This window comes from Pristiophorus japonicus, chromosome 22 (genome assembly GCF_044704955.1).
Source record: "Pristiophorus japonicus isolate sPriJap1 chromosome 22, sPriJap1.hap1, whole genome shotgun sequence".
In the NCBI taxonomy this organism is placed as follows: Eukaryota; Metazoa; Chordata; class Chondrichthyes; family Pristiophoridae; genus Pristiophorus; species Pristiophorus japonicus.
Window position 1 is genome coordinate 62478049 of NC_091998.1, and position 19338 is coordinate 62497386.

The 19338-nt window shown below is 49.8% G+C and overlaps 1 pseudogene; it reads right to left on the reverse strand.

Annotated features, from left to right (window-relative positions):
- The window catches only part of LOC139234789 (cGMP-dependent protein kinase 1-like), a 125362-nt pseudogene that overhangs the window by 87151 nt on the left and 18873 nt on the right, over positions 1-19338 (reverse strand).

Genomic DNA, 19338 nt, shown 5'->3' on the forward strand with positions numbered 1-19338 from the left:
TTGTCCAGGGCCGCGCCGTGGATCTTGCTGACTGGGGGGCAGTGCTGTGCGGTGAGGGTAGGCTGGTGGAGGACCTTTGTCTTACGGATGTTTAGCGTAAGGCCAATGCTTTCATACGCCTCAGTAAATACATCGACTACTCGGAACTCCTTTACGGCAAACCAGCCAAAGGTGGGCAGGGGAAACATTACAAGGACACTCTCAAAGCCTCCCTGATAAAGTCCCCACTGACACCTGGGAGTCCCTGGCCCAAGACCGCCCTAAGTGGAGGAAGTGCATCCGGGAGCACCTCGAGTCTCATCGGCGAGAGCATGCAGAAACCAAGCGCAGGCAGCGGAAAGAGCGTGCGGCAAATCTGTCCCACCCTCCCTTTCCCTCAACGACTGTCTGTCCCACCTGTGACAGGGACTGTGGTTCTCGTATTGGACTGTTCAGCCACCGAAGGACTCATTTTAAGAGTGGAAGCAAGTCTTCCTCGATTCCGAGGGACTGCCTATGATGATGAGTTTGCACTGAGAAATTCCCCTTTCATCCAGTTGATGCGAAATCATCATGCTCACAATGCAACTATTCCCTGGCCTTCTTAAAGGGCAGGTTTTGTAGCTGTGTCTTCAGTTCGTATTGACCTTTGTTTGCACAGGATGGCCGCTGCCCTGGAAGCTCAGAATGCTCTCCTGCTCTCTGGGCAACAGGGCACGGAGCCTCTGATGGCTTCCAGGGTTTGGCTGTTGCCATGCAGTGTCAGCTGTAGGCTGGTGCTCCCAGCGTCTGCCTCCGCGGCAGGCTGGCTCCTGGGCTGCTCGCCCATTATCTGCTGGCGGGGGTCGGTGAACCTGAATCTCCTCCTTGGGGGAGGCCCTTGCTGTGGGGCTTCGAGTGCTAGCTCTCTTGCTTGCCCTCTGTGGCCATCTCCCTGGCCCTCTCTAACACGCTCCCTAACGATGCTGGCGACCCTTGCCCTCTGCCCCTGCATCCCTCACCCCCCCACCCCGGTCTAATTTTGAGAAAAGTTTGCCACCGGATAGCGTCGCAAAGAGGTCCTCTGCTCTCGGTAGCGGGTACTGGTCTTGGAGTGACACCCGATTGATGGTGGCCTTGTAATCGCCACATATCCTGACCGACCCATCCGCCTTGAGCACCGGCACAATCGGGCTCGCCCAGTCACTGAATTCGACTGGCGAGATGATGCCTTCCCTCAGCAGGCGGTCCAATTCGCCTTCTATCTTTTCCCGCATCACGTAAGGCATCGCTCTGGCCTTGTGGTGTACTGGCCTGGCATCTGGGTTTATGTGAATCACTACTTGGTCCCCATGAAAGTGCCAATGCCGGGTTGAAATAGTGAGTCAAATTTGTCCAGGATCTGTGAGCATGATAGAAGAAATTGCATTGACATCACCCCATTTCCAGTTCATGACAGCAAGCCAACTCCTCCTCAGCAGTGAGGGACCGTTTCCCAGGACAATCCAGAGTGGCAACCTGTTCTCCAAATCTTTGTGGGTCACGACTACCGTGGCGCTGCATAGCACCGGAATGATCTCCTTTGTATATGTCCGTAGCTGTGCGTCAATCGGCAATAATTTTGGCCTCCTGGCCTTGGACGCCCACAACTTGTCGAACTGTTTGATACCCATCAGGGACTGGCTCGCCCCCGTGTCTAGCTCCATTGATACTGGGATGCCACTGAGGAGCACTTTCATCATTATCGGTGGCGCCCTGGTGTATGAACTGTATATGTGCTCCACATGAACTCGCTGAACTTCAGCTTCCAGCGATTTCCCCCAGTATTCATTTGGCCCCGTAGGACTTACATTGGGCCCGTCCTCCTCGTACATCAATCTGGCTGCAGGCTTCCTGCACATACGCGCCAAGTGACCGCTGACGTTGTTGCAATTTCTGCAGGTATATTGCTGATAACTGCAAGCTCTGGCTGTGTGTTTGCCTCCACACCTCCAGCATGAGCCGTTGTTGGAAACAAAAGGTCCATTACCAGTCGATCGTCTCTGACTGTCTCTGTAACTGTCCTTAAACGCACCATTGACAGGTGTTGATGGCCCCATTACTGGCCACATTGTCCCTTGTGATGGCATGAATCGCCGTTCAGCTAGCCATTGTCTCGTTGAATTCCCCCTTTGTGTTCAACTACATGCTCAGGCATGTCCGATTGCCCCTGTCTGCCTGCAGTACTGTGTGCTGCGTTAACAATGTTGACTCCCTGTCCATTTGCTGCATTTAAACCAAGATTTTTGTCAAACATCATTCTGGTCTCTTCCTCCCCTAAGATAAATGTCTGGGCCATCAAAGCCGCCGTTTGCAGGGTCAAGTCTTTGGTCTCAATCAGTTTCCTGAAAACCCCAGGGTGTCTGATGCCCTCAATAAAAAAGTCTCGCAGCATCTCCGCTCTGCATGCATCTGGGAACTTACATAGGCTCGCCAGTTGCCGGAGGTCTGCCACGAAGTCTGGAACGCTTTGCCCTTCTCGCCGCCGGTGCATGTAAATCCGGTGTCTTGCCATGTGCATGCTGCTCACCGGTTTAAGGTGTTTCCCGATCAACTTACTGAGCTCTTCAAAAGTCTTGTCCGCTGGCTTCTCTGGCGCTAGAAGGTCCTTCATCAGGCAGTGCGTGCTGGATCCACAAACCGTCAGGAGATGAGCCCTGCGTTTGTCGGCCGAATCCTGTCCCAACCATTCCTTAGTGACAAAACTTTGCTGTAGTCTCTCAATAAAATCGTCCCAATCATCACCAACACAGTACCTCTCGTCTGTGCTGCGAGTGGCCATGCTCGCGTGGTTTAAATCCAAGTTTCTCGTCGCCAATAATATGTCCTTACAATACAGTATAAATGGACACGAGGCCCATACTAGAGAGAAGCTCACTCTGTGACCAGTTACCTTTATTTGCCAGCACTGAAGTGGAGAAGGTGGGTGGAGCTTCCCCTTTTATACCTGAAAGTCCAGGTTAGGAGTGTCTCCCACAAGTTCACCACCTAGTGGTCAGTGTTCTCACGGTGTACAACTTAGGTCAGTTTATACAAGGATTACAATGACAGTAGAATACATGACAGTTCCAGTGAAGCTCAACGCAAGCTCGAGGAACAGCACCTCATCTTTCAATTAGGCACTTTACAGCCTTCCCGACTCAACAGTAAGCTCAACAATTTCAGAGCATAACCACCGCTCCCATATTTTCGTACAGCAGGTGCCAGTATGGACCTGCTGTTGCCATTTCCACCTCCTTCAGACCCATCTTTTGGGGCCCAAATTTGGTGAAGGCCTCCACTTGCCCAAGTGCTGCCCAAAGTGCCGCCGGCGGCCGCCGTGGTCCCTGACGGTTCCTAGGGCGGGGTTTCCATCGGCGAGGTCCCTCGAAGGTCGTCGGGCGGCAAATGAGCGACGTACGCCGCCAATCCGGGCGGCAGCGGGCGAGGAGGTCTCATTCTCGGCGGCAGAGGCGCTTGCCGCCCAAGTGCCTCCGAGGATGGAGTCGGGCCCACGGGAGGGTCGAAGACCTGAACATAAAAAGCATCACAAAAAAAAACATCTGCCGACCTTCAGGGGACCCCGTCCAGGTAAAGAAATAATTTAAATAAACGTCACTTACCTTTTTTTTACAGGATCTGGACCCTCACCATTCAGTCCGCACGCAATGGTCCACCACCGACTCCCGCCCATACTTACCCACATCGGCCGTCCGCTGGAGTCGGCTGGCACTTCCCGGCAGCTCTCCCCTCCCGCCCGCGCCAGGCCACGACGAAACTGGCAGTGGGCGCTTCGAGCCGAGGAATGTTGGTGGCAGCGGGCATAAGTTCATCAATTTTGGCCCCGTGGTTCATTACTTGTCCCATTACCATCTCCTTTTGCCCCGCACCATCATCCCTTTTGTCTTTTAATCTCTTCTGCCTTCCACCCTATCACAGACCTCTTTTGTTCTCCCCCCCCCCACGCCCCCCACCCCATTTCCCTGCCCCGACACTTGCTATAAAACCAGCTACATCTCTAACTTTTTCCAGTTCTGACCACAAGCTCGTCGACCCAAAACGTTAACTCTGTTTCTCTCTCCACAGATGCTGCCTGACCCTGATGAAACTTACCTCGACGACACCAACTGTGCAGCTGGAGATGTCAGTACTGGGAAGCGCTGCTATATTCCTTGTGTGGGTCTGCGGCCCATGTTACCATCATCGCCGCCTCCTCCCCAATAGATTACAGCCCAAAGCAACATTTCCAACAACTTGGCTCAATGGTCAAGCAACACACAAGTCAGGAGTTCGCAACCTAATTAGACAAGACATAACGAGCGCACTGATTATTTAAGCTCCAGTTAAATATAGTTAAAAGAAAATGTAACGAATTATCTACATTATGACTTTTGACTGCAATACCGATACTCCACAATGCCGTAAAATAGAGCATGCACTCGGTAAAACTAACCAATCACGTTTCCACCTCAGCCGGTACGGTCCATGCACATTGGAGTGTCCCCTCTTGTAGCTGAATAGTACACACTGACTGAAAACGAACCAGTCACTCGCCTGCGGTGCTGTCCAACCCATGCACCAGTACCAACGCCTGCACACACCATAGGCCTCACTTCGGTCCGGTCGTGTCTACTCCATGGCTGCCTCGGTCAGATCCTGATCCTAGCTGCTGTAATCCAGGGTACAGTGCATGCTATTCGTAGCATCGGCCAGGATACGTGTCAGGACGGCAAGGAGAGAGGACGACAGCGTCACATCGGAACTCGCTACCACCTCAGGCTTGTAAAGGAGCCATGTAAATGATGCATCTCTCCTCCAATCAGATCGCTGATTGGAGCCTGGGCAGGTACAGCAGGAGAGGCGAGTCGGGGCGCAGGAGCGGCGAGAGACTGTGGAGCGACTTGACCGGGGCCCAGGAGAGGCGTGAGTTCGGGGCCCAGAAGAGGCGAGGGCCCAGGGGCAGCACGGGCCCAGCCCACACTGCGATATGTGTGCGCACTAGGCCCGTGCAGCAGAGCTGGTCTCTAGTTGTCTCTTGTTGACCAAGACCTAGCTCTGTCAAGCCCGTGTGGTGACTGGTGTGCAACGGTCACCCCACGTTAAAAAAAAATCCACGCACAGGCATCTTCCACCCTTCAGGATGTAGTTCAGGACCTGGAATATTGGGTCCTTCATTGGAACACCTGTGAACTCATCCCTTTATGGCGTGGAAGCAAGTCATCCTCGCTTCGAGGGACCACCTATGATGAAGATGCTGATGCATCTCTCCTGTACACACTCTGTGTGACATCAGTGACACAAGTTCCGGTGACGGTTTTACACTGTTTCTACCCCCAGGCAGCAAGGTGACTTGCTGGAATCCATGAAAGAGAAAGGGTTAACACACTGACGAGAATTGGATAAAAGTGGGGTGGAAAAAAAAGACACAGACCTGTGTCACATTTTAGACGTCGGCTAAATGTCTAACAATGGTTAGTCTTGCTGCAAGGACTTAAATCCACACTGGGGCTCCTGTGCAGTGCTGAGGGAGTGCTGCATTGTCAGAGCAGTCATCTTTTGGATGAGACGTTAAACCGAGGCCCCGTCTGCCCTCTCGGGTGGACACAAAAGATCCCCTGGCACTATTTTGAAGAAGAGTTATCCCCGGTGTCCTGGGGCCAATATTTATCCCTCAATCAACGTCACTTGAAACACATTGCTGTTTGTGGGGGCTTGCTGAGCGCAAATTGGTCGCCGCGTTTCCCACATTACAACAGTGACTACACTCCAAAATTGGCGGTAAAGCGCTTTGGGAGGTCCGGTGGTTGTGAAAGGCGCTATATAAATGTAAGTTTTCTGATACCTCGCTTGCAGTCACGGAATGGCTGACTGAGCCCGAGCCGCGACTGTCGGAGGGGGGGGCTTGAGCAAGACGGACGTGACAATTCAGCCCGATCCTGCTTTCCCCGAACGTCCACACACGTCAATAGAAACGGGGATCGGGTGGATCCGGCAAAGGGCGGGTGATTGGTCCGCCAGATTACCACCCAGGTGACGATGACTCCCGAGGTCTGTGACTGGAGGACCAGATGTCAGACAAGGGGGTCGGAATTGCCCTGTTTCGCGATGCCCGTTACTGCCTCCAGGGGGCGCTAATGGGGCGCGAAACAGTTTGGCCCCGGGGGAGGGGGCTACCGGCTCTCCTTGTGCGGGACTTAGCGGAGGCGTTGCCACGGTAGCGCCATGTAGCGCCAAAGCCGCCACGCAACCGACAATGACATCATCGCCAGCCTCGAGCCGGCCCGACCTCTGCTCGCGGGGCGGAAGTTAAAGGGGGAGTGGTCGGGAGCGGCCCATGCCACCATCTTTCCGGTTTTGCCGAGCTCGCCGGTCGGCCCGGCTTCTTCTGTCGCGTGGTCCCGGTTCGCCATCGTGCAGCTCGGCACTCCATTTTGGGGGGCCCGGCAGAGCGCACAGCGGCCCTCCCCTTTAACTGAAGGGGCGGGGCTTTGAAACTCGTCAGCGCGACGCGGAGCGGCCTCGAGATTGCGCTCCTCTTCCTCCGAAGGGCGGTAACCGCAATTTTAGCGGGCGGGCGCGGGAAGTCCCACCCCCGAGTCGGGTACCGCCCCTAATCGGGGCATTGGGGGAATTTCTCCCCCCCACCCCCCCAAGGTGTTTGGAGCACGAAGCTTACTGCTGCCACCTGCTGTCCAACCGGGTCCCTCATCCCACCCACGACCCTAAACCTTCCCGTCGCTCCAATCACATCCTTCCCTGAGCAACCGACCTACAGCTTCCACAAACAAACAAAAACAGCAAGGGAATAAAGGGAGCAACTTCTGGGCAGCATCACGACACGCAATTTCCTTCTGGCCGTCACATTAAAAATAAACTTAAAAGAAAATTTTTCAGTCCCAGTTCCCAATTTGCACTTCCATGGCTGTGGCTTTTTGGCCTTGTTGCTATCTCCCTGATTGAAACGTCATTTCGCATCCCCAGCTGGAGCTCTCCCCCCCCAACCTGCCACTCAAAACTCAGTGTACACCCCTTGCCAGATACCCAACCCACGTGCTGTCACCTGATAGCACAAAGGAGGAGAGATCGCGAACCGGGCCGAGTTAAAGAAAAGCAACAAATAGAACAGAAATGCACAAGTCAGAGACAGAAGGAATGCACACATGATGTGCCCCACTGCCCACTGAACAAAGCGCACCCTCTGACTCCCTGTGAACATCAGATTTATATACACAAAGATTCCACATTGTGATGCGATCCCGTGTTTTCCAACGGCTGGGCTGTAACACACAGCAGGGGTATCAGGCGCTTGGAAACAGCACCACCTTCATGTTCCCTTCCAAATCACACACCATCCCCACTTGGAAATATACCATCACCCCCTGTGCTCGCCGACCTCCATTGGCTCTCGGTTAAGCAACGGCTCGATTTCAAAATTCTCACCCTGGTTTTCAAATCCCTCCATGGCCCTCGCCCCTCCCTATCTCTGTAATCTCCTCCAGCCCCACAACGCCCCCAAGATGTCTGCACTCCTCTAATTCCGCCCTCCTGAACATCCCTGATTATAATCACTCCACCATCGGTGGCCGTGCCTTCTATTGCCTGGGCCCCAAGCTCTGGAACTCCCTCCCTAAACCTCTCTACCTCTCTTTCCTCCTTCAAGATGCTGCTTAAACCCTACCTCTTTGACCAAGCTTTTGGTCACCTGCGCTAATTTCTACTTATACGGCTCGGTGTCAAATGTTTTATCTCCTGTGAAGCGCCTTGGGACGTTTCACTACGTTAAAGGCGCTATATAAATGTAAGTTGGTGTTGTTGTTCCTTCATCGTCGCTGGGTCAAATTTCTGGAACTCCCTCCCTAACAGCACTGTGGGAGCACCTTCACCACACGGACTGCAGCGGTTCAAGAAGGCGGCTCACCACCACCTTCTCAAGGGGCGATTAGGGATGGGCAATAAGTGCCGGCTTTTCTCGAAATGCCCATAGCCAGAGAACGAATGTAAAAAGAAAACATGTTGTTTATGCCTGACTCATTATTGGAGACCTGAACGACCTCAACCCTCTCCTGCAATGTCATTTTGCTTACCTAGATACAAGTTTACAGATGATAAGCTGGAATCTTCTTCTTAGACGGTCCCTCGAGCGAGGATGACTTGATTCCACGAGAGTTCACAGATGTTTCAATGAAGGACCCGATGTTCCAGTCCTGAACTCCAGTTGAGGGGGTGGAAGATGCCTGTGTGTGGATTTTTTTAACGTGGGGTGGCCGTTGTACACCAGTCACCACACGGGGCTTGACAGAGCGAGGTCTTGGTCCAGTGGCAAGGGTTGAACCGGACGACTGGAGACCTGCTCTGCTGCACGGACCTAGTGCGCACAGATATCGCACAGTGTGGGCTGGGCCCGTGCTGCCCCTGGGCCCTCGGCTCCTCTGGGCCCCGTACCCTCATTCGCCGCACCTCCGCCCACGATTCAGCTAGAATACTGATGTGACCTGTAGCATGCAAATGCAGGCTAAGCAGAATCTACACCCTGGTTACTGTGTTTGCATCCAAAGCGGTTTTAGACCAGGGTATACGTGACCCATTAATGTCAGCAATCCTGATGCATTCTTCACGGCATGTAGCAGTGCACTGAACCAGACTGTGCCTTTTAATTGCATTTCCACGGAGCTGGTGAACTAGAGTTTAGAAGAATGAGAGGGGATCTCAACGAAATGTATAAAATTCTGACGGGGTTGGACAGACTGGATGGGGGGAGGATGTTTCCCCCGGGGCTGGGAAGTCGAGAACAAGGGGGTCACAGTCTCAGGATACGGGGTAGGAAATTTAGGACCGAGATGAGGAGAAATGTTTTCACTCAGAGGGTGGTGAACCTGTGGAATTCTCTACCACAGAAGGCTGTGGAGGCCAAGTCACTGAATATATTTAAGAGGGCGATAGATAGATTTCTAGACACAAAAGGCATCAAGGGGTATGGGGAGAAAGCGGGAATCTGGGGCCCAAGTTTCCACATGATAAAAAAACGGGCGCCCCTCCGAGCTGGGCGCCCGTTTTTCGCGCCTAAAACGACACCTAAAAAAAAACTCGTGATTCTGGAGCGCCCTGCAGCTCCTTGTCTGTTTGGCGCGGCGCCCAGGGGGGGGCGGAGCCTACACTCACGCGATTTTGTAAGTGGGAGGGGGCGGGTACTATTTAAATTAGTTTTTTTCCTGCTGGCAACGCTGCGCGTGCGCGTTGGAGCGTTCGAGCATGCTCAGTGTGAAAAAAACATTGGCACGCGGCCATTTTTGTAGTTCTTTGTAGCTGTTTAATTTTTGAACATTTTTTAATAAAAGCACATTGCCATCAGCACATCAGCACTGAGGCTTCCCTTCTCACTGTCTCCTTCCCCTCCCCACCCTCCGCGGCAACAAGCCGCTGTCTCCTTCCCCTCCCTCCCCTCCCTCCACGGCAACAAGCCGCTGTCTCCTTCCCCTCCCTCCCCTCCACGGGAACGAACGCCTGCAGCATTCTCCGTGCCTGAAGCACTTTCAACAGGTAGGAAGATGGTTTATTTAATCTTTTCTTTGCTTATAAATGTTTATTCAGGTTGGATTTATTTGTATAATATTTGTAGAAGTATAACTAAGGATTTATTGTAGAATTTAATGAGTTCCCTCCCCCCCCCACCTCGTTCCCGACGCCTAATTTGTAACCTGCGCCTGATTTTTTAATGTGTAGAACAGGTTTTTTCAGTTCTACAAAAATCTTCACTTGCTCCATTCTAACTTAGTTTGGAGTACGTTTTCACTGTGGAAACTTTGAAATCAGGCGTCAGTGGCCGGACACGCCCCCTTTTGAAGAAAAAATTCTGTTCCAAAGTAGAACTGTTCTACCTGACTAGAACTGCAGAAAACAAAATGTGGAGAATTGCGATTTCTAAGATAGTCCGTTCTCCACCAGTTGCTCCTAAAAATCAGGCGCAAATCATGTGGAAACTTGGGCCCATGGTGTTGAGATAGAGGATCAGCCATGATCATATTGAATGGCGGTGTGGACTCGAAGGGCCGAATGGCCTACTACTGCTCCTATTTTCTATGTTTCTATGTTTCTCTCCCCCACCCCACACTGCCCCTCACCCCACAATGCCCCTCCTCCCCCCCGCGCCTTTGTCTGACTAACATGACCCTCTAGGTTGGTATCTGTCGAAGCAAGGGTGATCCTGTCTGCCGGGAGGGCTGGGGGTAGTGGAAATAAGCCAGAAAGGCATCTGGATGGAATATCGGCCAAGTGATCAGCGGGTGATGTCCCACAGAAGACGCGGCTGCAACCAGTTCCAAATGCCAGTGAATTCGGCTCTGAGCAAAGCAGAGACATGTCAGGGGGTCGGTGCCCTGTGGGGGCAAGGGGAAGCTCTCCCCTAGTCTGGGGCCGGCGGACTTTGCAATGTCCTGTCGCTCACTCTGGCCAGTGTCCAAGCAGAATCACAGAAACTTACAGCCCAGGAGTTGGCCATTCGGCCCTTCCTGCCTGTGCTGGTCTCAGAAAGGGCGGCTGTGCTTAGTCCCACATCCCCAGTTTTTGTGCGTAACCCTGCAAGTTCCTCATCCACGATTACTCACTTCAAAAAAATAATTGTGAATCTGTACAAATGAGTCACAAGAAAAAGCGGGAATATGGTGTTGAGATAGAGGATCAGCCATGATCATAGTGAATGGCGGTGCAGACTCGAAGGGCCGAATGGCTTACTCCTGCTCCTATTTTCTATGTCTCTAAGTGTGATATACAACAGCTTCCTCAGCATTGATCAGTCCCGTAGAGTGGCAGATTTCTCAGCTCCCAGCAATCGGAAGCAACTCAGCCAGTTGGCTTCAACCTCCAGGCTCTGTGCTCCTACCTTCCATCACGTAGACCGTCGAACCCACGTCCCCCTCTTTGATGAAGCAACTGTCCCTGGTGTACTCCACAGGGTACATGCAATCCACAATCTCCTGGATCTGAGACATCTCCAGGTTCTTCATGAAGTCATTCTCCAAGATGGCCTCCTTGATCAGCTCCTTCGATCTGCGCACAACCAGAAACACATGACATGCTGATGACACAAAAGGCGGGTGGGAAAACAAGTTGTGAGGAGGACGCAAAGAATCTACAAAGGGACACAGGCAGGCTAAGTGAGTGGGCAAAAATTTGGCAGATGGTGTATAATGGGGGAAAATGTATCCACTTTGGTAGGAAAAAAAATATATTATTTAAATGGGGAGAGATTACAAAATGCTGTGGTACAGAGGGACCTGGGAGTCCTGGTACATGAAACACAAAAAGTTAGTATGCAGGTATAACAAGTAATCAGGAAACAAATGGAATGTTGGCCTTTATTGCAAGGGGGATGGAGTATAAAAGCAGAGAAGTCCCGCTACAACTGTACAGGGTATTGGTGAGGCCACACCTGGAGTACTGCGTACAGTTTTGGTCTCCTTATTTAAGGAATGATATACTGGCATTGGACAGTTCAGAGAAGGTTCATCAGGTTGATTCCTGAGATGAAGGGGTTGTCTTATGAAGAAAGGTTGAGCAGGTTGGGCCTGTGCTCATTGGAGTTTAGGAGAATGAAAGGTGATCCTATTGAAATGTATAAGATTCTAAGAAGGCTCGACAGGGTAGATCAGAGAGGATGTTTCCCCTCGTGGGGGAATCTAGAACTGGGGAGCATAGCTTCAGAATAAGGGGTCGTACATTTAAAACGGAGATGAGGAGGGATTTCTTCTCTCAGAGGGTCGCGAATCTTTGGAATTCTCTGCCCCAGAGAGCTGTGGAGGCTGGCCCATTGAATACATTTAAGGTGGAGATAGACAGATTTTTGAAAAGAATCAAGGGTGATGGGGAACGGGCAGGGAAGTGGTACTGAGGCCAAGATCAGATCAGCCATGATCTTATTGAATGGCGGAGCAGGTTCGAGGGGCCGAATGGCCGACTCCTGCTCCAATTTCTTATGTTCTTATGTTCTAAGGGATGGACCCGGAGACACTGAGGAATCAATAAAATCCGTACATTTATCCACTTAGCTCCAGGCACCCGACAGACTCGGGACACAAGCCTCTGCCCTTAATTTCCTGTAGCGAACCCCTGATCTCAGGTGGGCTGTCAGGAGAGTTCCTGAGTGATGATTGGCCACTTCCTTCTCTGAATTGGTTCTCCAACCCTCTGCAACACATCCCATAATAGTATGGAAATCTTCCAATGTTGACATGGAGACTCAGCCTACTCACCATTTCCTGCTCAAAGACAATCTTTCCCAGGACTTCCAAAACTCTGTAACTTGCTACGTCACTCAGTGATAGCCTCCTCCTGAAAACTACAGCCTCTTAAATTCCGAGGTACATGGGGTTCAGGGTAAACATGTTCCCACAAAGAAAAAGGGTAGAATGCCAAATTTAGAGCCCCCTGGATGACAAGGTACCTACAGGATAAGATAAGGCAAAAAAGGGAAGCTGATACGAGACATCGAGAGCTCAATACTGCAGAAAGCCTAGGAGAGGATAGAAAGTGTAGGGGTGAAATCAAAAAGGAAATTAGGAATGCAGAGAGAGGGCATGAAAAAAATACTGCCAAGGAAAAAGAGAGACTTGCATTGATATAGCGCCGTTCACAACAACCGGATGCCTCAAAGCACTTTACAGCCAATGAAGTACTTTTGGCTTGTAGTCACTGTTGTAATGTGGGAAACGCAGCAGCCAATTTGTGCACAGCAAGCTCCCACAAACAGCAATGTGATAATGACCAGATAATCTGTGTTGTTATGTTGATTGAGGGATAAATATTGGCCCCAGGACACCGGGGATCACTCCCCTGCTCTTCTTCGAAATAGTGCCATGGGATCTTTTACATCCACCTGAGAGGGCAGACGGGGCCTCGGTTTAATGTCTCATCCGAAAGACGGCACCTCTGACAGTGCGGCACTCCCTCAGCACTGCACTGGAGTGTCAGCCTAGATTTTTTTTGTGCTCAAGTCCCTGGAGTGGGACTTGAACCCACAACCTTCTGACTCAGAGGCAAGAGTGCTACCCACTGAGCCACAGCTATCAAAGTAGAATCAAAGAAAACCCATAAGTACATAAAGAGCAAGAGGATAACTAAGGGAAGAATTGGGCCTATTAGGGACCAAAATGGTAACTGTGTATGGAGGCGGAGGGCATTTAATGAATACTTTGCAGCTGTCTTCACAAAAGAGGGGGACGATGCAGACACTGAAGTTAAGGGGGAAGAGAGTGAAATATCGGATGGGATAAACATAGTAAGAGAAGTATTAAGGGGTTTAGCATCTTTGAAAGTAGATAAATCGCCAGGACTGAATGAAATATATCCTAGGCTATTAAAGGAAACAAGGGAGGAAATTGCAGAGGCTCTGACCATCATTTTCCAATCTTCCCTGGCTACAGGAGTGGTGCCAGAGGATTGGAGAACTGCTAACGTTGTACCATTGTTTAAAAAGGGAGGAAGCGATAAACCGAGTAATTACAGGTCTGTTAATTTAACCTCGGTGGTGGGCAGATTATAGGAATCAATTCTGAGTGACAGGATAAACCTTCATTTAGAAAGACACAGATTAATCAAGGCCAGTCAGCGTGGATTTGTTAAGGGAAGGTCGTGGCTGACTAACTTGATTGAATTTTTTGAAGAGGTAATAAGGAGGGTCGATAAGAGCAGTGTGTTTGATGTAGTCTACAAGGATTTTAGCAAGGCTCTTGACAAGGTTCCACATGGCAGGCTGATCAAAAAAAAAGCCCATGGGATCCCAGGGAGAGCGGCAAATTGGATCCAAAATTGGCTCAGGCTGTTCCAGTGGGGTTTCACAGGGTTCAGTACTAGATCCCTTGCTTTTTGTAGTACAGATCAATGATTTAGACTTGAATGTAGGGGGCATGATAAAGAAGTTTGCAGATGATACAAAAATTGGCCGAGTGGTTGACAGTGAGGAGGAAAGCTCCAGGCTGCAGGAAGATATCGATGGACTGATCATTTAGGCAGAAAAGTGGAAAATGGAATTGAATCCGGAGAAATGTGAGGTAATACATGTGGGGAGATGCAACAAGGCAAGGGAATACACAATAAATAGAAACATAGAAAATAGGTGCAGGAGTAGGCCATTCGGCCCTTCTAGCCTGCACTGCCATTCAATGAGTTCATGGCTGAACATGCAACTTCAGTACCCCTTTCCTGCTTTCTCGCCATACCCCTTGATCCCCCTAGTAGTAAGGACTTCATCTAACTCCTTTTTGAATATATTTAGTGAATTGGCCTCAACAACTTTCTGTGGTAGAGAATTCCACAGGTTCACCACTCTCTGGGTGAAGAAGTTTCTCCTCATTTCGGTCCTAAATGGCTTACCCCTTATCCTTAAACTGTGACCCCTGGTTCTGGACTTCCCCAACATTGGGAACATTCTTCCTGCATCGAACCTGTCTAAACCCATCAGAATTTTAAACGTTTCTATGAGGTCCCCTCTCATTCTTCTGAACTCCAGTGAATACAAGCCCAGTTGATCCAGTCTTTCTTGATAGGTCAGTCCCGCCATCCCGGGAATCAGTCTGGTGAACCTTCGCTGCACTCCCTCAATAGCAAGAATGTCCTTCCTCAGGTTAGGAGACCAAAACTGTACACAATACTCCAGGTGTGGCCTCACCAAGACCCTGTACAACTGTAGCAACACCTCCCTGCCCCTGTACTCAAATCCCCTCGCTATGAAGGCCAACATGCCATTTGCTTTCTTAACCGCCTGCTGTACCTGCATGCCAACCTTCAATGACTGATGTACCATGACACCCAGGTCTCGTTGCACCTCCCCTTTTCCTAATCTGTCACCATTCAGATAATAGTCTGTCTCTCTGTTTTTACCACCAAAGTGGATAACCTCACATTTATCCACATTATACTTCATCTGCCATGCATTTGCCCACTCACCTAACCTATCCAAGTCACTCTGCAGCCTCATAGCATCCTCCTCGCAGCTCACACTGCCACCCAACTTAGTGTCATCCGCAAATTTGGAGTTACTACATTTAATCCCCTCGTCTAAATCATTAATGTACAGTGGAAACAGGTAGGGCCCCAGCACAGAACCTTGCGGTACCCCACTAGTCACTGCCAGCCATTCTGAAAAGTCCCCATTTACTCCTACTCTTTGCTTCCTGTCTGACAACCAGTTCTCAATCCATGTCAGCACACTACCCCCAATCCCATGTGCTTTAACTTTGCACATTAATCTCTTGTGTGGGACCTTGTCGAAAGCCTTCTGAAAGTCCAAATATACCACATCAACTGGTTCTCCCTTGTCCACTCTACTGGAAACATCCTCAAAAAATTCCAGAAGATTTGTCAAGCATGATTTCCTTTTCACAAATCCATGCTGACTTGGACCTATCATGTCACCTCTTTCCAAATGCGCTGCTATGACATCCTTAATAATTGATTCCATCATTTTACCCACTACCGATGTCAGGCTGACCGGTCTATAATTTCCTGTTTTCTCTCTCCCTCCTTTTTTTAAAAGTGGGGTTACATTGGCTACCCTCCACTCCATAAGAACTGATCCAGAGTCAATGGAATGTTGGAAAATGACTGTCAATGCATCCGCTATTTCCAAGGCCACCTCTTTAAGTACTCTGGGATGCAGTCCATCAGGCCCTGGGGATTTATCGGCCTTCAATCCCATCAATTTCCCCAACACAATTTCCCGACTAATAAGGATTTCCCTCAGTTCCTCCTCCTTACTAGACCCTCTGACCCCTTTTATATCCGGAAGGTTGTTAGTGTCCTCCTTAGTGAATACCGAACCAAAGTACTTGTTCAATTGGTCCGCCATTTCTTTGTTCCCCGTTATGACTTCCCCTGATTCTGACTGCAGGGGACCTACGTTTGTCTTTACTAACCTTTTTCTCTTTACATATCTATAGAAAGTTTTGCAATCCGTCTTAATGTTCCCAGCAAGCTTCTTCTCGTACTCCATTTTCCCTGCCCTAATCAAACCCTTTGTCCTCCTCTGCTGAATTCTAAATTTCTCCCAGTCCCCGGGTTCGCTGCTATTTCTGGCCAATTTGTATGCCACTTCCTTGGCTTTAATACTATCCCTGATTTCCCTTGATAGCCACGGTTGAGCCACCTTCCCTTTTTTATTTTTACGCCAGACAGGAATGTACAATTGTTGTAGTTCATCCATGCGGTCTCTAAATGTCTGCCATTGCCCATCCACAGTCAACCCCTTAAGTACCATTCGCCAATCTATCCTAGCCAATTCACGCCTCATACCTTCAAAGTTAGCCTTCTTTAAGTTCTGGACCATGGTCTCTGAATTAACTGTTTCATTCTCCATCCTAATGCAGAATTCCACCATATTATGGTCACTCTAAGGGGCCTCACACAACGAGATTGCTAATTAATCCTCTCTCATTACACAACACCCAGTCTAAGATGGCCTCCCCCCTAGTTGGTTCCTCGACATATTGGTCTAGAAAACCATCCCTTATGCACTCCAGGAAATCCTCCTCCACCATTTGGTTAGCCCAATCTATGTGCATATTAACATGTCCATTATAACTGCTGCACCTTTATTGCATGCACCCCTAATTTCCTGTTTGATGCCCTCCCCAACATCACTACTACTGTTTGGAGGTCTTTACACAACTTCCACTAACCTTTTTTGCCCTTTGGTGTTATGCAGCTCTACCCATATAGATTCCACATCATCCAAGCTAATGTCCTTCAGAACTATTGCATTAATCTCCTCCTTAACCAGCAATGCTACCCCACCTCCTTTTCCTTTTATTCTATCCTTCCTGAATGTTGAATACCCCTGGATGTTGAGTTCCCAGCCCTGATCATCTTGGAGCCACGTCTCTGTAATCCCAATCACTTCATATTTGTTAACATCTATTTGCACAGTTAATTCATCCACCTTATTACGGATACTCCTTGCATTAAGACACAAAGCCTTCAGGCTTGTTTTTTTAACACCCTTTGTCCTTTTAGAATTTTGCTGTACAGTGGCCCTTTTTGTTCTTTGCCTTGGGTTTCTCTGCCTTCCACTTTTCCTCATCTCCTTTCTGTCTTTTGCTTTTGCCTCCTTTTTGTTTCCCTCTGTCTCCCTGCATTGGTTCCCATCCCCCTGCCATATTAGTTTAACTCCTCCCCAACAGCACTAGCAAACACTCCCCCTCGGACATTGGTTCCGGTCCTGCCCAGGTGCAGACCGTCCGGTTTGTACTGGTCCCACCTCCCCCAGAACCGGTTCCAATGCCCCAGGAATTTGAATCCCTCCCTGCTGCACCACTGCTCAAGCCACGTATTCATCTGCGCTATCCTGCGATTCCTAATCTGACTAGCATGTGGCACTGGTAGCAATCCCGAGATTACTACTTTTGAGGTCCTACTTTTTAATTTAGCTCCTAGCTCCTTAAATTTGTTTCGTAGGACCTCATCCCTTTTTTTTACCGATGTCGTTGGTACCAATGTGCACCACGACAACTGGCTGTTCTTCCTCCCTTTTTAGAATGTCCTGCACCCGCTCCGAGACATCCTTGACCCTTGCACCAGGGAGGCAACATACCATCCTGGAGTCTTGGTTGCAGCCGCAGAAACACCTATCTATTCCCCTTACAATTGAATCCCCTCTCACTATCGCTCTCCCACTCTTTTTCCTGCCCTCCTGTGCAACAGAGCCAGCCACGGTGCCATGAGCTTGGCTGCTGCTGCCCTCCCCTGATGAGTCATTCCCCCCCAACAGTACCCAAAGCAGTGTATCTGTTTTGCAGGGGGATGACCACAGGGGACCCCTGCACTACCTTCCTTGCACTGCTCTTCCTGCTGGTCTTCCATTCCCTATCTGGCTGTGGACCCTTTCCCTACGGTACGACCAACTCGCTACATGTGCTACTCACGTCATTCTCAGCATCGTGGATGCTCCAGAGTGAATCCACCCTCAGCTCCAAATCCGCAACACGGTCCGTCAGGAGCTGGAGGTGGATACACCCCACAAGTAGTCGTCAGGAACACTGGTGTCGTCCCTGAGTTCCCACATGGTACAGGAGGAGCATAACACGTGACTGAGCTGTCCTGCCATGACTTAACCCTTAGATAAGCAACAACAATCCTAAAGTTTACTCACTGTTATAGAATGGGAGGATACTGAGCGGTGTGAAGGAACAGAGGGACTTTGGAGTCCATGGATCCTTAAAGGTAGCAGGACAGGTCGACAAGGTAATTAAAATGGCATACGAAATGCTTTCCTTTATTAGTCGAGGCATAGAATATAAGAGCAGGGAAGTTATGCTGAAATACTAGTTAGGCCACAGCTGGAGTACTGCGTGCAGTTCTGGTCACCACATTACAGGAAAGATAGATTGCACTAGAGAGGGCACAGAGAAGATTTCCGAGGATGTTGCCAGGATGTGAACATTTTAGCTATGAGGAAAGATTGGATCTGCTGGGGTTGTTTTCCTTGGAACAGAGGAAGCTGAGGGGAGACTTAATTGAGATGCATAAAATTATGAAGGGCCTAGATAGAGTGGATAGGAAGGGCCTATTTCCCTTAGCAGAGGGGTCAACAGCCAGCAGGCACAGATTTAAAGTAGTTGGTAGAAGGATTAGAGGGGAGTTGAGGAGAACTTGTTTCACCCAGAGGGTGGTGGGGGCCTGGAACTCACTACCTGAAAGGGTGGTAGAGGCAGAAACCCTCACATTTAAAAAGTACTTGGATGTGCACTTGAAGTGTCATTACATACAAGGCTACCTACTTACAAGGTGGGGTTAGGCTGGGTAGCTCTTTCTCGACTGCCGCAGACATGATGGGCCGAATGGCCGCCTTCTGTGTTGTAATTTTTCTATGATTCCATTCTGTGATCATTACTTGGTTTTATCTCAGCTCTTTTCCGCTCTGATGACATTCGACACGATGGGCCTTCACTGAGGCTTCTCAATGTAAAAAATAGGATGCTGCAGGTTATCAAAGAAACGTACCAAAGTGAAACAGCCATGAGTGGTAGCCCAATTTTTTTTTTGTGGAGTGGGGGGGCTAGTGGTGGATTAATCCACAATTCTTGACCCAACAAGTTCCTGATTTCTTTGGGTTTGGGAAAAGCAGTTCGATATCAGAGAGAAACGGAAAACTCAACTCAAGCCACCTTCAGGCACAGAACTGGGGAAAAGCTGACTTACCCAGCCATACCCATAGAAATGTATTCCTATCAGGTGGATCCAACAACCTATAACTTGTATGCATTTAATGTGAATCTAAAACTGACACTCCAGTTTTTCAGGAATTTGTGGTATCCCCTGGTATCTCTGTAACCTAAAGGGATCAGGGAGTATGGAGAGAAAACAGGAATGGGGTAC